This window comes from Neomonachus schauinslandi, chromosome 14, assembly GCF_002201575.2.
Source record: "Neomonachus schauinslandi chromosome 14, ASM220157v2, whole genome shotgun sequence".
NCBI lineage: Eukaryota > Metazoa > Chordata > Mammalia > Carnivora > Phocidae > Neomonachus > Neomonachus schauinslandi.
In genome coordinates this window covers 23,436,081-23,442,951 of record NC_058416.1, presented here as the reverse complement: position 1 = coordinate 23,442,951, position 6,871 = coordinate 23,436,081, and positions in this window count along the sequence as shown.

The following is a 6,871-nucleotide window of genomic DNA, read 5'->3' as shown; positions in this document are numbered from 1 at the left end:
GACGAGAGCATTAGAAAAAATTGCCCTCGAGCCTGGGGGAAGCTTCCCGGGAACAGCCCGCGAATTTTTCTCTCCAATCGCCTCCTGGTGGAGAGGGCGCGCAGTGCCGCCGCCTTGGCAAATCCTGGGAGGTCAGCCCTGGCCGGGATTTCTCACCCCGTGGATGGAAAGCCTCCCGGTGTGGGCAAGAGGCAGCTTGACCACTAGACACGAAGCTGGAAGGGATAGGCCTTGAGTGACTGTCCCGACTGGTGGCCCCCGACAGGCGGGCACGGGGGTGTGTGCACCGTGTGCTGGAGGCGAGGTTGGGCACAGATGGAACTGAAGGAGGGGCTGGTCCGCGGCGGTCCGAAGCTCCACCACAGTCCCGCACTGCGAACCGAGTGAGCAGTTCTGTCCCCGGAGAGAAGAGGACGTGGCACAAGCCTGGGTCTCAAGCCGGCCCCGCGCAGGCCAGGGCGGCCCTGCAATCCCTTCCTTCCAGGCGGGGAGGCCTGGTTCCACAGGGACGGCCTCTGAGGCCCCAGGAGGATTGAGCTCATCAGACACCTTCCAGCGCGGGCCGGGGGTGTGGGGGTGTGGGGGTGGGGGAGGTGTGGGGGTGGGGGAACAGCCGGCAGAGGGCAGGCTGTGGGTGTCAGCCCTTCTGCAGAGTGGCCTCTGCAGGGAGAGCTCAGACTGCCTGCACGGCTGCCCCAGGCCCCTGAGCCCCCCACGGCCCATGTGGGTAGGCAAATAGCTGCTGGGTACATGGCTCCTGGAGAATGATGTACTCCCACCAGCCAGGGTGCAGGAACCTTCAAGGTTATTGTTACAGAAGAGCCCACCCCCCGCCAGCTCCAAGGCAAGGACGCTTGGAGGCTCCCTGGCCCCACGACCCTCTCCCACGATGCGGGGTGGACAGTGCCGTCGCTCCCTGTCAACCAGGGGTCATGGGGGTCAACCACCGACACACTGACAGCCATCTGTACCCGCTCGCCATTCTGTTCTTCACTTTCATTGCGTGAGATAACCAACACTTTCTTACAAAATAGGCTTTTGCCCAACTGCAGGCTCACGCCCGGGTTCTGAGCACGTTTACAGGAGGCTAAACTATGGTGTTCCATAGGTTCGCTGTAGTAAATGCATTTCCAACTTACAGGATTTTCACCGTACAGTGGGTTTATCAGGATGTGACCCCACTGCAGGTGGAGGATCAGCTGCCGACGAGTAGGTCTGGGAGAGAAAAGACGGAGGAAAGAGAATGCGGCAGGTTCAGGTCAGAGGTAGGAGGGTTTCCTTTGGAGGGAGCCTCAGAGAGGGAGGCCGGGGCTCAGCGGCCAGGTCACCAGCAACCAAGCCGCGCTGCTCGGGTCTGATCCTAGCTCTTCCACTGACGGGCCTGGCCTTCGGTCTTCTGAGCCTCCGTTCCTCATCTGCAGAATGGGGCTCTTCACGCCCCCATAGGGCTGTGTAAGGATTCGATGAATTCGCGTATCTGAGTCACTCAGCATAGCGGCTGGCTTGCAGTGAATGCTCGGTAAGCGCCGGTTAGTACGGGGGATCCTTGAACAATGAGGGGTGTGGGGAGGCTGGTTAGGGGCGCCGACCTACCTCCCCGCACCCCCGCACTGCTGAAAATCTGAGTAGACTCTGGATTCCGTGAAAACTTAACTACTAATAGCCTGCTGTTGACCTGAAGCTTTAGTGAAAACATAAACTGTCAAGGAACGCACAGTTTGTATGTTCTATGTACTATATACTGTATTCTTACAAGAAAGCAGCTAGAGAAAAGAAAATGTTATTAAGAAAATCATACAAGAGGGGCGCCTGGGTGGCTCAGTCATTGGGCGTGTACCTCCCGCTCAGGTCATGATCCCGGGGTCCTGGGATTGAGCCCCGCATCGAGCCCCGCATCGGGCTCCCTGCTCCGCGGGAAGCCTGCTTCTCCCTCTCCCACTCCCCTTGCTTGTGTTCCCTCTCTCACTGTGTCTCTATCAAATAAATAAATCAATCTTAAAAAAAAAAATCATACGAGAAAAATACGTTTTCAGTACTGTATTTATTTAAAAAAACAACAAAACCCTGTGGACAAGTGGACCCGCGCAGTTCAAACTCATGTTGGTCAAGGGTCAACAGGATTATTTTTCCTTCGAAGTGAAAACTTAGAGAACTAGTGACTATGAGCAGGGAGCGCCCACGGGACATGCAGCCTAATCATTTCTCCTACAGGTGAGGGAACAGCTGCTCTCCTGCTAGCACCTGGGCCTGGCGCCCAGCACCCCCCAACTCCGTTCTCTGCCAGGTTGCGGCCAAGTCAGGACTGCGCTCCCAGGAATCTGGGTCTTACCTTAGTGCAGCATCTGGGGAGGGGAGAGCACCATGGCCTGTCTGTGCCTCAGTCGGGGGGGCCAGGCACAGGCCATCCGACCCCACGGAGCTGAAGCCAACAATGGCACAAAGGCGACTGCTCCTGTCACTAGCAAGTCTGGGGTGCTTTTCGGGGACAGGTGGATCTGGGGCCAGAAATGACACGCTGTCTCTCTTCTGTGCTTCCTCGGATGGGCTTGGTTCCCAGCTAGGCTCTCCTCATGGAGGGTAAGGGCAGCCACCAGCAACCACAAGCCTACGTTGCCTTCCTCTTTTAGAATGTGGGTTTATTATTCAGATAAGGTGAGGCCAACCCATCGGGAGGCAACTGCCATTGAAAAGATCAGTTGTTACTCACGTTTCCCTAGAGATGGCTCACCGCCTCCAGCAGGGCCGTGCAGGTGCAGGTGAGGAAGCCGAGGGGGCAGGAAGAAAACCAGGGCAGGAGCCTTTACTATGGTTTTTGTGGGAATGGATGAGCCAGGTAAGCAGGCTAAGCAGTTTAGGATTGGATGTTTTGAATCATTTCAGCGGACCCTGGGGTGATTAGGGCAGAGAGAGAGCCCAGCAAAGGAGGGGGTTGGGGGCGTGGGCTGTGGATTGGTTAGTTTGCATCTGGAAGGCTTGCTGGCAGGAGAACCGTTTGCTGTTTCTAGGAACCAGCTAGCCCTGCGAGGGGCAGTCTTGCCAGGGTCAGCAAGGACCCAGATAATAAAACATCAGAAATACAGAAAAAACAAAACATAAACACCTCACGGTAAAGAATGTGCCTGTCCACATCGCCAGCTACCGTCTGGGAGAGGACCTGGCTGGCCCACTTGTGCGAAGTGCTGGTGAGGATGCTGGGAAACTGGGCCTCTCGTACATTGTGCACGGGAAAGTCAAATGGTACAGACCCTCTGAAAATGGTCTGGCAGTTTCTTAAAAAACTAAGCTGTGGGTGCCTGGGTGGCTCAGTTGGTTAAGCGACTGCCTTCGGCTCAGGTCATGATCCTGGAGTCCCGGGATCGAGTCCCGCATCGGACTCCCTGCTCAGCGGAGAGTCTGCTTCTTCCTCTGATCCTCCCCCTCTCATGCTCTCTGTCTCCCATTCTCTCTCTCAGATAAATAAATAAAAAATCTTTAAAAATAAAAATAAATAAAAATTAAAATTAAAAAAAAAAGAAAATGAAAAGGCAAACCAGACAAGTAGAAAATATTCACAATACTGATCTCTGATTAAGAACTTGCATCCAGAATATAATAAAAAGTTATAAAAGAGGGGCGCCTGAGTGGCTCAGTCATTAAGCGTCTGCCTTTGGCTCAGGTCATGATCCCGGAGTTCCAGGATCAAGTCCCCGCATCGGGCTCCCTGCTCAGCAGGGAGTCTGCTTCTCCCTCTGACTGCCCCCCCTGCCCCCGCCGTGCTCTCTTTCTCAAATAAATAAATAAAATCTTGGAACGCTACATCAAAAACTAATGATGTAATGTATGGTGATTAACATGACATAATAATAAAAATAAATAAATAAACCCCCCCAAAGAAATAAATAAATAAAATCTTAAAAAAAAAAAAAAGTAAGCCGACGTGTGACCTAGCAATGACACATTTATCCCAGAGAAATGGAAGCTTATGTCCACACAAAAACCTGTATATGAATATTCATAAGCTTATTTTGGAGTAGCCCCCCAAAAGCCAACCTCAAATTGGTCACATACTGTATGATTTCATTTATACATTCTTTTTTTTTTTTTTTAAGATTTTATTTATTTGAGAGAGAGAGAGAGAGAGCGCACAGAAGCAGGGGCAGAGGGAGAAGGAGAAGGGGCTGAGCAGGGAGCCCGATGCGGGCTCGATCCCAGGACCCTGGGACCATGACCTGAGCCGAAGGCAGACACTTAGCCGACTGAGCCACCCAGGTGCCCCTCATTTATACATTCTTGAAATGACAAAATTAGAGAGATGGAGAAGAGGTTCCTGGTTGCCAGGGATTAGGGACAGGACTGGGGGTGGGCGGAAGGGGCGCCTGAGGGAAACCTTTCTGGTTCTGGAATAATTCTATATCTTGCCTGGGGTGGTGGTTATGGGAATTTGTGGCGAAATGGCCCAGCACTACACACATTGTATCAAAGTCAGTTTCTTGGCCTTGATACTGTACTGTGCTTATCTAAGATGTAACCACTGGGGGGGGAGCTGGGTGAAGGGTACGTGGGCCCTCTCTGTCCTATTTTTGCAACTTCCTGTGAGTCTATAATCATTTTAAAATGAAAAGTAAACAGATCTGAAAGAACTCTTAGCTCTAAGGGGTATGAAAACCCTTGGTGGGAACTCCCGCTGTGTTAGGTCGATGAGCAATCCCAGTGGCCTGGGGGAAAGGCGTGGGTCCTGGCTCGGTTTTTCCGCTGTGTCCTCGGATGAAACAGTCTCTGTTTGTTCTTCCATCGACCAGGTCGCAGCCATGATTCGGCTGAGTGATGAGCTTTAGAGCGAATCAACCCTGTTAGCTTTAGAAAGGAAGAAATAAAGACTGAGGGTCCTTAGAAATAAGAAAGCTGATGGAATTTTAGGTATCCAACCAAAATGAGTCCTACCTGGCACCCTGTGAAGCGCTTCTGATGTTCATTGAAATAATTAGGAGACACTTTTCTGTGCCCTGTGGCTGTATGCATGTATAAAATATAAAAGCATAGGGATAAAAACAGAAAGAGAATAAGCACACATGCATATGCTTTTACAGGAGTAGGATTAAGGGTGGGAGTTCCTCTTCTGCTTTTTAAACTATTTATGAGTTGTTTGTGGTATTTTTAGTTTACATTTTATTTTCTTTTAAAATGTATACTCTGAGATGTATTCTTCTCCCTTGTCCCCCAGCAACTATTTTTGTTAGCTTCTTGTGTATCCTTCCATATTTTCTTGATGTAAATCCAAGCAAGCCTGAATGAGATTCTTTTTTCCCCCTCATTCTACCATAAAAGTAGCATTCTAAACGCATTGTTTCTGCGCATTTTTTGTTTTTTTCACTCAGCCATATAGGCGCATGGTACTTTTTCCCTAAACAAACAAAGGGGAAAAACAAAGGAGCAAAGGGTTCTGCACTGAGAGCTCACCTGGTTGGCCAAAGAAGTTTGTGCCACCTCCTTCCACTCCAGAGCATTCTCTCCACTCATTTTCTAGTGAAATGAAGGACTTACATCCTTTGCCATTTACCCAGCAAGCACGGCTCCCTACTCCAGGCAACTGCACAAGAATCTGTTCCCACGTTGATTCACCGGTTTTGAGGACTAGATGTGAATAGGCTTCTACCAGCTGCTGGGAGCATGTACGGGCTGGGCACTTGTCACCACAACTGTGAGGGAGCTGAGAGGGGCCCTGGCTTGGGGGGCTGCCCTGTTCCGGTCAGGGTGCTGACCTCCCGCGGCAGGCCTTGTCTGGGACTCTGCTCCCCCTCTTCTGAAAGCTGCAGGTGTCTGGGTGTGGCCGGCCCCACATCCTGGAGACAGGACTGGGCTCCAGGGCCCTGAGGGTGGGATGCCATCAGGAACAGAGGATGGCCTGATGGTCGGGAAAGTAGCAGAAATGCCAAGCTGAACATCTTACCAGTGGTGACTGCCCTCAGCCTGGCTGAACTCGAGTCCTTTTCCTTCCTGAGCCTGGATGTGGCTCTTGGGAAAAGCTGGGGGGTTGGGGCGGGGGCAGGCTGAGTGCATCGAATTTGGCTCCCACCCTGAGATACATTATCTGTCCCTGGGGCAGAAGAACCAACAAATGGCCAACAAATGCTGGTGACTTGGTCCTGGAGCGTTAGGGCTGGAAAGAAGCCCCAGACCTCAGACACCCTGGGCCTCGGGGTCCCCACTCCTAGTCTGCTCCCTGTATCTGGTGGATGGCCACCTCCCAGGGCCTCAGTTTTCTCACAGCAAATGACTAAAATGGTCACCTTCCCTTTTGTCCTGGGTGCAGCAGAAAGAAATTAGCGTGGGTGGCAAACTCAGGTGTCCGTGGTGAGGAGGGAGCTAAGTGGGGGCGCAGCTGGGGAGAAAAGATTTTTTTCGCTGGAACACGAAGCCCTCTTGGCTTAGCTTTGCTTTCTTTGCCTCGATGGAGCCAGGTATGGAAAGCATTTCCCCTTCCTCTTACCCCTGCTCCAGGAAGAACGGCAGGTCAAGTTGACTAGAGCGAGGCCCCCGTGGGCAGAGGGTGGGCGGCGTGAGGGCTGCGGGGATGGGGGTTCGGAGCCACGGCCCCACATCCCCACCTCCGAGGGGCAGCTGCTGGGAGCGCCCGCAGGTGGCTGCCAGGCAGGAAAACAAGCCTCGTGTCGCCAGAGCTCATGCTGCAGAAGTGGAAGCCATATTTTTATTGACGTTTCCTAATGTTGAAACGTTGGCAAGTGATTCACAAAACTGTAAAACGTCGCGAGCCAATCAAAACAGGTCTGAGGGCCAGATTTCGGCCTCCGTCTGCCGGTTTGCTGACCTCAGGCCCAGACCTCTCGGGGCCCTGCGCTGTCTGCGGGAGCACACCCAGCCGGGAGCAGGTGGG